A 13,053-nucleotide genomic window follows, 5' to 3' on the forward strand; every position below is an offset into this window, starting at 1 on the left:
GGGTGCTCACTGCACATTGGCCGCTAGGCAGAGCACCTTGGAGGCATCATGGACCCTCACAGTGGCTCCAGGAGGGAGGTGCCATCACGACCCCATCTCCCCATGAGGAAACTGAGCCTCAGAGAGGCAAGGTTACTTGTCCAGGAACACTAGCATCTGAGATTCTTGACTGCTCTAATGCCAATTACCGTCTGGTATTTTTATTTCTCACAAAAGCAAGTAACTTAAGGCCAGGAGTTGGTTCACACCTGTAATCCCAGCGCTTTGGGAGGCCCAGACAGGAGAATGGCTTGAGGCCAGGAGTACTAGACCAGCCTGAGCAACATAATGAGACCCTACGTCCACAAACAAGTGAAAAACTAGCTGGATGTGGTAGCTACTCCGGAGGCTGAGGTGGGAGGATTGCTTGAGCCCAGGAGTTCAGGGCTGCAGTGAGCCGCGGTCATTCTACAACACTTCAGCCTGAGTGACAGAGGGAGACCCTGTCTCGAAAAAGAAAAATGAAAAAAAAAAAAAAAAAAGAAAGCCAACTGTCAGTAACATAGGAGAACTGGGAATAAAAAGTTTTTAAAATACACATAAAATGTGCCATCTTAACCATTTTTAAGTGTATAGTTCAGTAGTGTTAAAAACATTCACGCTATTGTGCAACTGTCACCAGCATCCACCCAAGGCACTCTTTTCATCCTGTAAAACTTAAACTCTGAACCCGTGAAATACTAACTCCTCCTTCCTGGACATCGCCATTCCACTCTCTCTCTACGAATGTGACTTCTTTAGAGCCTCCCATAAGTGGAATCCTATTGTATTTGTCCTTTTGTGACAGGCTATTTTACTTAGCACAATGTCTTCAAGGTTCATCCATGTTATAGCGTGTGTCAGAATTTCCTTTTTATGGCTAAATAATATTCCATTGTACGTACGTATCAAATTTTGTTTATTCCCACATTCAAGGACACTTGAGTTGCTTCCACCTTCTGGCTATTGTGAGTGATGTTGCTATGAAGATGGGAGCATGAATATGTCTTCGAGGCCTTGCTTTCAATGCATTTGGGTACATACCCAGAAGTGGAAATGCTAGATCATATGGTAATTCTATTTTTACTTTTTTTGAGGAACTGCCATGCTGTTTTCCACGGCGGCTGCACCATTTTCATTCCCACAACAATGCTCGAGAGATCCAGTTTATCTATCTCCTCCCCACCAGCCCTTGTTCTTTCTGGTTCCTGATGGTAGCCATGCTCATGGGTGGAGGGGACATCTCGTCCAGGTTTCCATCTGCATTTCCCTAATGATTAATGAGGGGATAAGAGCTTTTTCTTTTCTCTTTTCTTTTCTTTTTCTTTTTCTTTTCTTTTTTTTTTTTTTTTTGAGACAGAGTCTTACTGTGTCTCCCAGGCTGGAGTGCAGTGGCACAATCTTGGTTCACTGCAACCTCCGCCTCCCAGGTTCAAGCGATTCTCCTGCCTCAGCCTCCCGAGTAATGGGATTACAGATGCATGCCACCACACCTGACTAGTTTTTGTATTTTGGGTAGAGATAGGGTTTCACCCTGTTGATCAGGCTGGTCTTGAACTCCTGACCTCAAGTGATCTGCCTGCCTTAGCCTCCCAAAGTGCTGGAATTACAGTCATGAGCCACCTCTCCCGGCCTGATAAGGGTTTTTTCAAAGCCGCTGGTGGGTCTACAGCAGCGCAGTCACCTGGTTCTGCTTCCGCAGGAGGAAATGAAGAAATGAAGGTCCCAGTGCCACCCTCCTCCCGGGGATGTTGTGGGAGTCCTCGACCCCCAAACAAGCTAGTGTGGCTGCGGCTGTGGCGTGACCTGTGCCCCAGTGAACATGCTGGGGGCCCAACTCCTCCGGAACCTCAGCCTCCCCTGATGTTGCAACCTCTACTTCCCCTGCTGGGCCTCAGCAGGAACTGAGCTGGGCTTTTCCAGCTCCAGCCAACCCTGTGACCTGCAATCCCACCCAGCCTGGAACTCAGAGCGGAGAGGAGTCAGCACCACAGGGAGGCAGGTGACAGGGTCGTCTGCACGTCCCTCAGCTTCCGCATCCAGACAAAGGGCAGCTCTGTGTACAGTGTGTACAGGACATGCAGGACGAGCGTGTGGACTGTGTGGCCAGACAGATGCGGTCTGAGTCCCATTTCTACCATTCGCCAGTGGTGTGACCTGGATAAGTCACTTCACCTCCCCAGCCCTCACTTCGATCTGTGAAATGGTGCTTGGCACGTGGTAAGTACTCAGTGCCTCCTACGATTATCAACACCATCCTTCTCCTCATCACCATCAATATCCACCAGGATGACCAGGTCACGCCTGTGTCCAACCATCCATGGCTCCCACTGCTTGCCAGAGAGAGCCCATCACACTCTCATGGCTGCTGGCCACCGCCCGGACTGACCTCTGCCCACATCGCCATCCTCCTCTGCCTGTCGCTCATCACATTCGGGGCTGCCCTCCTGTCCCTCAAACTCAAAGTTCTCCCTCCAGCCACGAGGCCTTTGCATATGCTGTTCCCCGCCTGGAATGTGCTTCCCCGACCCCATCCCGCTCCCCCGCTTCATCAGCTACCTCCTAAAAGGCCTCTGAACTGTGAAATTATTGGAAGATTGTTGGTCTCCCTATGTTGCTCTGTGAGGCCAGGATCACGCCTGCTTTGCTTCCCACTAAAGACAAGGTTGGTCCAGGTGCCCCCCAAATATTAGCCAAATGGAATTATTCCTTCCCAGAAAAAGCCTGGTTTTGGAAACTCAGGTTCCTTCCACAAAAACAAGCTATTCCCCACATAACTAAATAAGCTTTAACTTTCATACCCTTGGAAGGCTTTTTTCCCCTTCATTAAATGAACCAACCTGAGAAAGCCCTCAGCTACATCCTGTGTCCTCATTTTTCAGCTCAGACAAACATGGTCACTGAACTTGGAGTGGCTGCTCCCAACGCCTGCTGCACCTCCTCCCAGACCAGCCTCTGGCTGTCCCTTCCTCAGGACTCAAGGGAGGTTTCGGGCTGCTCTTTGGGTGACCCCTTGCTTGGGAATAAACACCCACCCTGAGGGACGGAGGACTGAGGGGGAGGTGCAGATGCGTTTCAGCCCCAACAACAAGGTCTTTGAGAGCCACAGTGAACCTGCTCAGCGTCAGGGCATGACCCAACCAGGTGACACTCAGCACCACAGCTAGCTGGGGGGCGAGGGTGTGGACCCCAGGAGGGCCATGGGCAGGAGGCCCAGCAAGACTGTGTGGCCCAAACCCATGCCTGCATCCATCCTTCCATCCTCTGTTTTTTTTTTTTTTGGAGATGAGTCGTGCTCTGTTGCCCCCGGGGCTGGAGTGCAGTGGCATAATCTTGGCTCACCGCAATCTCCGTCTCCCAAGTGCAAGCAATTCTCCTGCCTCAGCCTCCCGAGCAGCTGGGGTTACAGGCATGTGCCACTGCGCCCAGCTAATTGTATATATATATATATTTTTTTAGTAGAGACGGCGTTTCATCACTAAACCTGTTGGGCAGGCTAGTCCTGAACTCCTGACCTCAGGTGCTCTGCCCGCCTCAGCCTCCCAGAGTGCTGGGATTTCAGGTGTAAGTCACCATACCCAATCTCCTTGCTTATCTATTTCAACAGTTATTTAGTGAGCACCTACTACGTGCTCAACCCAGTTTGGGGGAAGCCTAGTGAAGACCCCAGGTCCCACCCTCCTGACCAAGCAATTTACACAAACCCCGTACTTACTTCTGGGGAGGAGACCTAGGGCTCTGCATCCGTCCCCAGCCTCACCACCCAGCGCATTCTCTGGACTCAGGGTCTCTGGGTAGGGGCTGGCTCTACGGGATGCTTCAGAGGGCCCCATGGGGAGGGTGTATTCAGAGAGGGTTAGTGCACGCATCCATTCCAGATGGTCCTCAGAGAAAGAACTTTCTCTACATGGTCACGTGAGCAGGCTCCAGGGAGCAGTCACCCATCAGCATCACTGTTGTTACTGTGGTTGGGGCCAGCTCAGGCAGGGTGACACCAAAACAAAGCCTGCAGGAAGGATGGGCTATCCCCAAACACAGGCGAGTCGAGGGAGGACTTAGGGTCACCGTCGGCTGGGCTTCATGGACACCGAGGGTGAGCCCCGGGTTGAAGGAGCCATGCCACGCCACAGCGAGGACCAGGAAACCTCCCCTGGGCCTGGGGGTGGGGGTCCCAGATGGGCACCTGCTATTTGGGTTCTCACAGGGATCGCCTTCCTGGGGGTGACAGCAGCCAAACAAAGTACACAGCTAGGTGGCCGCGAGGGGAAGGCCCAGGTGCCTGGGAGCCTGGGTCAGGAAGCCGGTGGGAGGCAGGTGGGCCGGGGGCTGGGGAATGCTGCAGGGAGGGAGCGAGCGGTGAGGACGACCGCGACATGCCAGGAGGTCTGGCTTCTGGGGCCCAGCACCCAGCAAATCTTGAAAGAGAGGAAGAGGAGCAGGTGTGAGGCCAGAGGGGACCCCAGGGCCACTGTGGGGACGTAGGTTCTGGGAGGTGCCCGCCTGAGGGGCCATCCTGTCTGCCGTGCCCGGGGAGACTTGGGTGGGCAGAGAGAGGTGGTGATATTCTCCACAGGCTTCCAAGGGAGAGCGCCCTGAGGGACTGGAGAGCCCAGGGGACTGCAGAGACTAGAGAGATGAGGCCAGGAAGACGCCGAGGCCTGGGCCAGGGAAGCCAGAAGGGCCCTCAGTGCTGGTCCCTGCAGCTCCTTCTAAGCCAGATCTGCCAGGGGAGCTCAGAAATGCCTGTCACAGAACCTTGGTTCATGTGCCCCTCCCAACCTTCCCGGCAAGTCCAGGTGCACACACACCTGTCCACAAACACACCCTCCCTCACACACACACAACTCACACGCACACCAACTCATACGCACACCAATTCACACATACACAACTCACGCACCAACTCACATACACACCAACTCACACGCTCACAACTCACACACACACCAACTCACATACACACCAATGCACACATACACAACTCACACACCAACTCACATACACAGCAGCTTACAAGCCAACTCACACACCGACTCACATACACACCAACTCACATGCACACCGACTCACACATACACAACTCACATGCCAACTCACATGCCAACTCACACACCAATTCACACACATCAATTCACATACACCAATTCACATGCATATCAACTCACACATACACAAGCCACTCACTCACACACCAACACACATCAACTCACGCATACACAACTCACACTAACACACACCAACTCACACGCCAACTCACACGCACACCAACTCACACATACACAACTCTCACACATACACAACTCACACACATACCAACTTACATGCACACCAACTTGCACACCAACTCACGCATACACAACTCACACCAACTCTCATACACGCCAACTCACACACAGACTCATACCAACTCACATGAACACCAACTCACACATACACAACTCACACGCCAACTCACACCAACTCACATGTACACCAACACACATACACACACAACTCACACACCAACTCACATACCACCAATTCACATACACCAACTCACATGGATACCAACTCACACATACACAAACCACTCACACACCAACACACATCAACTCACGCAAACACAACTCACACTAACACCAACTCACACACCAACTCACATGCACACCAAGTCACACATACACAACTCACACACACACCAACTTACATGCACACCAACTTGCACACCAACTCACGCATACACAACTCACACCAACTCATATACAACTCACACGCCAACTCACACACGGACTCACACCAACTCACATGAACACCAACTCACACATACACAACTCACAAGCCAACTCACACACCAACTCACATGTATACCAACACACACACACAACTCACACACCAACTCACATACCACCAATTCACATACACTAACTCACATGGATATCAGCTCACACATACACAAGCCACTCACACACCAACATGCATCAACTCACGCATACACAACTCACATTAACACACACCAACTCACACCAACTCACACGCACATCAACTCACACATACACAACTCACACCAACTCACACACACCAACTTACATGCACACCAACTCACACATACACAACTCACACACCAACTCACACATACACAACTCACACATACACAACTCACACATCAACTCACATACACACCAACTCATACACAACTCACACACCAACTAACATACACACCAACTCACACGCATACCAACTCACACATACACAAGTCACACCAACACACACACATACACAACTCACACTAACACACACCAACTCACATGCACAAGTAACTCACACCAACACACACCAACTCATACACAACTCACACTAATACCAACTCACACACACCAACTCACATGCACCCCAACACACACTAACTCAAATACACATCAACTCACACACACCAACTCACACACCCTCACACACACGCAACTCACCAACTCACACACCCTCACCCCCAACACCTCACACATACACAACTCACACACACCAACTCACACCCACATTTTCACACACACACCCTCACACACCCTCACTCACAACTCCCATGCACACATCGTCCCTCATACACAACTCACACACAGACCCACGCATACACCCTTGCCCCCACCCAACACAATCTCACACACACACAACTCACATACACCAATTCACATGCACACACCCTCACACACACCAATTCACACGCACACACCCTCACTCCCAACACAACCTCACACACTCACACACACCAACTCACACACCCTCACCCCGACACAACCTCACACATACACAACTCGCACACACCAACGCACATATACACATCCTCACTCACATACATTTACATACACTCCTGCTCACAGACACACACTCTCTGGCTCTCTCTCCCACACACACACCCTACCCCCACCAGGGCTCAAGGACCCCTCCAGCATCCTCAGGGCATTGGCCCAGGGGGCGGCAGGGAAGGTGATTTCCCAAATAGCAGCCCCCAGAGCCCAGGTTCTGCCCCCAGAGAAGCTCAAGTTCAGACACCAGAAGGACCTCCCTTCATCCTGAAGACATTTACATGAGGAGAGCCACTTCCCCGAGTGACTCAACATGCACAGATCTGGAAGGACACACGCACACGCAGAGGGCTTCTCTAGAGAGCTGTCTGTGCCCCTCAATTCCGGCCCAGGATTCCCAGGCTCCAGCCCAGCCCCAACAATCCAAGTCCTTCCCATCTATGCAAAGCTCAGGGTTGCCTCCGGCTTGTGGGAGCCTCCTGAAGCCATATCCTGTTCCCTCATTCCAGAGGCTTTCCCTGTCTAGTGGGGCAGCTCTGGGGCTGGGGGAGAGCGGGGAAGGCCCCAGCCTGAACCACAGGGAAGTGAAAGCCCTCAGGGAAATTCGCACTCCAGCTGCCTGCCAGCCAACGACAGCACACATTCATACATGCGCACTGACACACACGTGTACACACCGACACGTCTGTACATACAGCCCCATAGTCACCCTGACACGCAGGCACACACTTGTCAGAGGTGTTCGAACCAGAGCGACTCCATTTGAGTAAGGGCTGGAAAACGAGGCTGGGACCTGCTGGGCCACATTACCAGAAAGGTAGGTATTCCGAGCCTCTAGATGTTTACGGTTAAGGCAACAAACTAATAATGTTTACTAAAACAGACCCAGACTTAGGAGTGTCCAGATATCCCCATATCTGGAGAACAAAGGCATTCCTAATTTTGCTTTAAAGATAATAATATCGATTCTTGCAAAATATAGTAATTAAGAAAATTAATCCTTTACACAAACACTTGTAGCAGAGCAAATCTCCCCCTATATACAAGCATGTAGCTAGGATGGATGCGGTCCTTCTCTTACTTTCGGGAATGTTCGGGAACGTTCGGGAACGTCCTACTCTGTCTGTGGAGGTAGCTGTCTTTTTACCACTATCCTTTCTTTTTCTTTTTTATTATTTATTTTTCTTTTTTATTTTTTTTGTGTGTGTGACGGATTCTTGCTCTGCCCAGGCTGGAGCGCAGTGGCATGATCTCGGCTCACTGCAACCTCCGCCTCCCAGATTCAAGCGATTATCCTACCTCAGCTTCCCAAGTAGCTGAGACTACAAGCGTTTGCCACTACACTCAGCTAATTTTTTTTTTTTTTTTTTTTTTTTTTTTTTAGTAGAGACAGGGTTTCACTATATGTTGGCCAGGATGGTCTCAAACTCCTTACCTCAGATGATCCGTCCGCCTCGGCCACCCAGAGTGCTGGGATTACAGGCGAGAGCACACCGCACCCAATCCCTTGTACTTTCTTTATAAACTTGCTTTTGCTTTGCACTGTGGACTCATCCTGAATTCTTTCTTGCGCGAGATCCAAGAACCCTCTCTTTGGGTCCGGATCAGGACCGCTTTCCTGTAACACACTAACACATACACACTGAAACTCACACACGCACTAATACACACTCCCCTACTCCCACTGGTGCACACACACCAGCACACTCACAATGACATGACACACCCAAGCACACACGGGCACAGGCGCACACACGCGAACACAGCAGTGTGTAACTCTGGATCTCCAGTGGGTCTGAGCGGTCTGCCCCACAGTGGGTCTCTCTTGAGGCTGGAGCCTCCTCTCAGAAATCTTGCTGCCCCCAGCTGCCATGTGGCCTAAAATCCTGAGAAATTAGGAAAGATTCCTTTAAAACCAGCATCTTGGATTTTAGGCTTAAGCAATATTTGGAAAATGTGAGGCTCAGTCCCCCAGCTCGCTGGGCTGTGGGCCTGTGTCACCTAGTGCGCGTGTGGGGGGCAGGCAGGAGGAGGGGGCTGGCTCACGGTATGGGGCGAGTCCGGACAGATCTGGGGCACACGCAGGCACGCGGACACCCCACCGCCGAGAGCCAGAGAGACAGCAGAGGGCCGTGGGGGTCAAAGACAGCGCTCTGGAGGGACCCAAGCCCCACCCACTCTCTCTGCAACCCTCCCCAAGGGACTTCACGCCCTCAAACCTCAGTTTCCCCATCTGCACAATGGGTGTGATCCCGAGACCCACCTCATGGGGTAATGTGAAACTTAAATGACACCGCACCGATTAAGTTATAAGCCCTGGAAGCCCAAGAAAAGAAAGTGGTGGTGCGATGGGGGAAAAACCACCATCCCCGGCTTCCCGCGTGTAACGGGGCCGAAAATAACCAGCATTTTCCTTTTCTCTGCGGCTGAAGCCCACGCTTCCCAGAGGACTGGGCCTGCTTATCAGGAGCAGAGCGGCTCGCTCGGCTGTCTCCGCCAGAAGGTGACTGTGGGGGCCCCGCTCCCCTCCAGCCTGCAGCCCGACTCCCACCAGGAATACACCGGCTCCTCTCCCCTCGCCCCTTTCAGGTTTCCGCCCCACCCCCAGCCCACAAACAATTTTGCATATATTTAAATCTCCTCTGCGAGTTCCCCCTCCCCCGGAAAAAGACAGAAAGAAATTACAAAGGCCGTCATTTGTCTCCGTCCCCGCACCCCATCTATCAGGGCCCGGAGCCCGTCGCCTCGAATGAGGCGCGCGCCCGGGACGGCCGCTTTAATGGGGCGCCGCGTGTGACTGTGCAGCCGCGCGGCGGGCGCAGCCGGCCGGCATTTGCATACATATTAAACGGAGCAGTAAAAAATGCAGACATGCAAACCATTTGGACGGGCTCCTCGGCGTAGAGCCTGCCAGGAAATCAATCTTCTGGTTTCTTAAAGGCAGCCTGCTCGGGAGGAGGTGGCGATGCCACACAGCCCGCAGGCCGTGGGAGGGGGCCACGGTCTGTCCATCTGCCTGCAGGAGCAGCCGTGGGGGTCCTTCCCGGCCATGGAGGAGCCACCCACTGGGAGCCAGGGGCCGGGGAGTGAGTGTGGTGGGTCCTGGCTCAGCCGGCTGTGTGCCCTGCTGTAAGAGGGGTCCCCTCTCTGAGTGCCCACCCCCACCCCGTCACTGAAGATAATTCCTTTCCCTTTTGCTACTCTGGGACTTAAGGGACTAACCCAAGAACACTGGGCCCCTCTATGCAGAGCCTGGGTCTCTAAGCCAGGTGCAGAGAAGGATGGCCAAGAACACAGGCTCTGGAGGCAGGCAGCCTGAGTTCAAAGTCAGGCTGCACTCCCCATGAGCTGTGTGATCTTGGGCAAATGCATCAACCTCACTGTTTTCCGAAAAAGGGGGATCCACATGCCTCCCTCTTAGGTATGTCGTTGGATTGAAATAGGTCAGCCTCGTAAAGCACTTGGCTCATTGCCGAGCATGTAGTAAGTGCTCAATAAATAGTGGCAGAACAGTGTGTAGGAGGGCCCTTGGTGTTATTGGTATGTTTTTCTGGGTGAATATCCCTCTTTATATCTGCATGGTGTGGCAAGCCATTCCTCCCCGAGCCTCCTTACCTGTAAAATGGGGTGTTTTGATTTTCACGGGAACTGCTGTGTTCTAGAGGGCACCGGGTCCCTGCTGTGTGCTCCCACCACCCGCTGATTTCAGCCAGGTGTGGCCACGCTGGCGCCTCTGAGGGCTGCCCACAGCCTGTCTTGGGCAAAGCCCAGGGCAGGGATGGGTGCATACCCCCAAACTGACCATTCATCTGTGGGGCCAGGAAAAGGCAACTGGCCCTGAGCCTTAGCCGAGTGAGACTGGGGCTTCTCTGAATTCCAAGGCACAGATAAGGAAACCGAGGCTCAGAGAGGTGTGGCAAAGCCAGGAAGCTGGAAGGTGGTGCTGCTGGGATTCAAGCCAGATGTGCCTGACTGCAAGGCCACCTCCCCAGAGGTCCCCCAGGAAGGAAATACTGCCGGCAGAGGGAGGAGCTCATCCCATAGTGTCAAGGGACACAGTTCCCCCCCAAAGGAGGGGGGTGCTTGTGGAGAAAGAGTTGAGTTTTGTGTCTGAGCCCACGTGAATATGTGGTACTCACGAAGATCCTTCTTTTTTTTTTTTTTTTTTTTTTGAGATGGTGTTTTGCTCTTGTTACCCACGCTGGAGTGCAGTGGCACGATCTCAGGTCACTGCAACCTCCAACTCCTGGGTTCAAGCGATTCTCCTGCCTCAGCCTCCAGAATAGCTGGGATTACAGGCACCCGCCACCATGCCCAGCTAATTTTTTGTATTTTTAGTAGAAACGGGGTTTCACTATGTTGGCCAGGCTGATCTCGAACTCCTGATCTCAGGTGATCCACCTACCTCAGCCTCCCAAAGTGCTGGGATTACAGGCATGAGCCACCGTGCCCGGTTCGGTCCTTCCTTGAAAAGACCCGGAGGAAGAGGGGAGAGAGGGTTTTCGAGAACCAGCTCAAGTTTGGCCTTCATTCATTTCCTTCATACTCCCAGAAACGAGGAACAAGGTCCCCAAGACCTGGCCGGGCAGTGGGCAGTGCTGGGGAGTTAATGGCAGGATGGGGGGTGCACCTAGACCAGGGGGTGCACTGTCCTCTCTGAGACCCTGGGGATTAGGTGAAGAGGCCAACCCAGGGCACTGGGGTGAGAGGGCTTTGCCTTCAGTTGGGAGAGGGTCCCCTGTAGTTCAAAGCTTCCCAGGTGAGTGGCAATGTGACCTCCATGCTGTGTGTGAGAGTTGCAGCCTAGAGTTATGGGAACTAAAGAGGCCAGACCAAGAGCTGTGGCCCAATTCACTGGTGTCTCGCTGTGTGACCTTGGAAAGGGCCCCGCTTCTCTGGGCTAGGGTGGCTGAGCCGACTGCACCCCTGCTCTGTCTCTCAGGGAGCCCCTGTCTTTCAGTCCTGACCTCCAGGCTATCTGGGCCTCTGTCCCTCCACCTCCCTCTGCAACCAAGTGCAGGCCGCCCCCACTGCCCGGCAGGCAGCCCAGCCGGGGTGGAGGAAGCTGGCAGGGCGGGAAAAGGCGGGAGGGGTCCGAGTTACAGGAACCAGCAGGGCCATTGCTCAACTGGGGAGCCTGGCCGCGGGCCTGCCTCGGCCCCCACCTCCAGCAGCCCGCCCTCCTCCTAGCTCTGCATTGCAAACATTCCTCGCCAACCTCGGGTTGCTGCAGCCCCGGAAGGGGGATCTGCAGCAGACACAGCACGAGGCCGCCAGAAACACTTAACCCCTTCGTTCCTTCCAGGCAGAGCCTTCAAGCGGAGGAAGGAGGGAGCTGGGTGGCGGCCGCCACAGTCCTTCCCAGGCTGTGGGTGACCGGGTCAGGTGATTTGCTGGCAGGCCCGGCCTCTGATTACCAACCTGGATCAACAGGTTGCGTGTTAATGACTCACCCAGCAGACATTTCCGGAGCTTCCCCTGGGTGCTGGTAACAGGCATGAAAATCCAAGAGTGGCCCCAGCACGGGGAGGGGGTGGGATGCGGGTCTCATAAGCAGACATGTGTTTTAGATCATTACAGTGATGAGTGCAACCAAGACGTGCAGGGTGAGCCTGAGCACAAACTAAAGGGGCTCAAGTCATCAGGGAGGGCTTCCTGGAGGAAGTGACATTTAGGAAGCCCTGTGAGAGCAGAGGGAGAGTTCCAGGCAGAGGAGGCAGCAAGTGTGAGGCTGTAGAGGGAAGACAGACATTGGCATGTTTCAATTTGTGTTTCTGGAGGAGAGAGAGGAAGGGGAAGAAAGCCCCCAAGTGGGAGGGCTTGGCCCATGCCAGGTCCCAGAAGGCCTTGAGGCCACTCCCAGCATGGACCATCATCTGAGGTCAGTGAGGAGCCGGGGAAGGGCTTATGTGTGGAATGACATGGTCAAGTTTACCTCTAAGCCCTAAGATGCCTGAATAAAAACAGAACCTTGGGCCGAGCGTGGTGGCTCACGCCTGTAATCCTACCACTTTGGGAGGCTGAGGCAGGCGGACCACGAGGTCAGGAGATCCAGACCAGCCTGGCCAACATGGTGAAACCCCGTTTCTACTAAAAATACAAAAATTAGCTCAGTGTGATGGTGCGCACCTGTAGTCCCAGCTACTCCGGAGGCTGAGGCAGGAGAATCACTTGAACCCAGGAGGTAGAGGTTGCAGTGAGCCGAGATTGCACCACTGCACTCCAGCCTAGGTGACACAGCGAGACTCTGTCTCACAAAAAA

At 53.3% G+C, this 13,053-nt stretch overlaps 1 long non-coding RNA gene across 1 annotated transcript in view; it reads right to left on the reverse strand.

The window, feature by feature from the left end:
* The window catches only part of LOC105532859, a 16,619-nt gene extending 7,077 nt beyond the window's left edge, over positions 1-9,542 (reverse strand). The window contains exons 1-3 of the long non-coding RNA XR_001005055.1: positions 9,477-9,542; positions 7,501-7,625; positions 3,734-4,040 (exon numbers count right to left, since the gene is read on the reverse strand). This is a non-coding gene — a long non-coding RNA (uncharacterized LOC105532859). The remainder of the gene's footprint in view (positions 1-3,733; positions 4,041-7,500; positions 7,626-9,476) is intronic.
* Between the last annotated feature and the right edge of the window lie 3,511 nt (positions 9,543-13,053).

Source organism: Mandrillus leucophaeus, unplaced genomic scaffold (assembly GCF_000951045.1).
Source record: "Mandrillus leucophaeus isolate KB7577 unplaced genomic scaffold, Mleu.le_1.0 Scaffold99, whole genome shotgun sequence".
Taxonomy (NCBI): domain Eukaryota; kingdom Metazoa; phylum Chordata; class Mammalia; order Primates; family Cercopithecidae; genus Mandrillus; species Mandrillus leucophaeus.